Below are 2,248 nucleotides of genomic sequence, written 5' to 3'. Positions count from 1 at the left end.
AATTTAAATAAATTATTTACAGTGTAAGGCGATGAAGTTTAAAAGAGAACAACAAACAGAAGTGAAGGTTGTGGTTCAGAATAACATTATTTCTGATGATCCTCAGGCTGTTGAATCATCGTTCTTGCGCCAAAGTTAACGTGTCACTGTCACTGCCAGGTATCTGCACTGGAAGCTGAACGAGTTATTATTCAACGAGGTCATGAGAATCTGCACGTCTTCGGACTGTGGAGAAAACTATTATTATTGATACAAATGCAACTGCATCCATTATAACTGTTGTTGTTTTTAACTTGGTCCTGATGCACCTGCAGCGCCTCCCTGAGGGCACCAGGTCAAACAGGTAGAAGTCAGGGTGGAAGCCGTCTTTGGTGATGGTTTGCTCTGCCTTTTACGACTCTCTGGAGCCTGTGTGATACAGTATGTCAGCAGGCTCTGGACGGATGAGCGACAGAAGGTCAGCAGCAGGTTGGACTTTAGGTTGTGTCGCCTCTGCTGAGCCTTTTTGACGAATGCTGTGATGTTCTGGAGCGGAGGTTTGGGTCACAGTCTCAAGAGTGAGCAGTTTTGTCCTGACTTTGTCCAGGATTATTGTGTTCAAGGCTGAGCTGTGACCCACAAAGAACATCAGGACGTGTTGTAGTTAAAGGTGACATTAAACGTGTCCAGATGAGGTCGTCATTCAGATCAGAAACAAAGTTCCTCCTCTCTTTTCTTGGGCTTTTGTTTAATCTCCGCCCTTCGTCTAAGCTGAGCAGTTAAATTAGAGCAACTCTTGTGTCTCATCATCATCATCACTGTGAAGCAACAGTTCCAGAAGTGAGGATGTCTCTTTGTCGTGTGGCCGTCTTGGTTCTTGTGGTTCTCCTGCTGCTTTATGGTAAGTTTAACACACTCCCTCAGTTTTTCACTGAGTTGTAAAAGAAAAATCCCGTTTTTCCCTTTTCCTAATGTAACCTTACCCTAACCCAGGAAAGAGACTATTACTATTGAATATAGTTTGTCTGTATAAAAACCTTTATACGTGTTCTTATCGTCATTTTGTGTGTTTTTTATTTGGGTGGAGAGGCGACAAAAATGGCTCTTTTCATCCTAAAGGTTGCAGACCCCTGCCCTAACCCTCAACCTAACCTTAAAATATAGTCATTTACATTACGGGGACATTCTTTTTGTCCCCGTAATGTGACTGTAAACAGTTTTAGGTCCCCACAACATCAGTAACACACACACGACATTTTCTACTTCAGCTCATAAAGTGCACATTAAAAAAAAGTAAACAAAGCTTCTGTTTCATGTTTTTCTTTTGTGATGTTTGTGATCACAGTTGCAGAGAACGAGGCTTCGTATTGTGCCCAACGTGGATTTGAATGTAAATCTTCATGCTACTACTATGAAATACGGATTACTGATCTCCCGTGCGATCATGGTCACAAGTAAGTAGAGACGTCCAGTTGCAGCATAACAATATCCTATATATTTATTTGCTTGTGTAATGAAATTATATCTTTTTTTTTGTTGTTGTTTTTTTTAACTAGATGTTGCGCACCACCTATTTGGGAATAAATCAGCCGTGATGCGACGACAAGACTCACCTGGAATCAGACGTCGTGGAGGATTTGGCTCTGAACTCTGCTGACCTGAGAAGGTTCAAATAAAGTCTTGTGGCTGAGATGGAATAAATAAATTATTATTATTATTCCCTTAAAGTCTTTGCTTCTTTGTATTTTTCATTTCCATGTTACTCTGGATTATTTGTCAGAATATAACTTAATTGACAGTTTATAATGGAAACTCTTTTTTTCTACTTACACAAAGGCAGATTCAAAATGCTGCATATGGAGGACGGGACCTGACATATCAATAGGAATAAATAAATACATAAATGTAGAAATACATGTAAAGCATTTATTTATTTATTCCTTTATTTATTCCCTCAGAAAATAGTTTTTGTTGTTGTTTTTTTGTTTGTCTGTTTGTTTTTTAAATGAATGCAATGCGCTTCCGTAGTTATGTTGTTTTATGCAAGCTCGATTGGGAATCTTTTCAGTGCCCACAAGAGGTGTGCGGAGTTCACCTCCTCTCTGTGTGTCAGTTCGTCTCTCAGCGTCAGTTCACCTGCTCTCTGTGTGTCAGTTCACCTCCTCTCTGTGTGTCAGTTCACCTCCTCTCTGTGTGTCATTTCACCTCCTCTCTGTGTGTCAGTTCGTCTCTCAGCGTCAGTTCACCTCCTCTCTGTCTCTCAGTTCGT

The 2,248-nt window shown here is 40.5% G+C and overlaps 1 long non-coding RNA gene across 1 annotated transcript; it reads left to right on the top strand.

Moving 5' to 3' along the window:
- Positions 1-797: 797 nt before the first annotated feature.
- On the top strand, positions 798-1,633 carry LOC310930210. Its single transcript, XR_014592892.1, has 3 exons — positions 798-880; positions 1,325-1,433; positions 1,536-1,633. It is a non-coding gene; the product is annotated as an uncharacterized lncRNA (long non-coding RNA).
- The last annotated feature ends 615 nt before the right edge of the window (positions 1,634-2,248 follow it).

Source organism: Microchirus variegatus (assembly GCF_963457635.1).
Source record: "Microchirus variegatus genome assembly, chromosome: 8".
NCBI classification, from domain to species: Eukaryota; Metazoa; Chordata; class Actinopteri; order Pleuronectiformes; family Soleidae; genus Microchirus; species Microchirus variegatus.
This window is presented reverse-complemented; position numbering and strand designations above follow the sequence as displayed.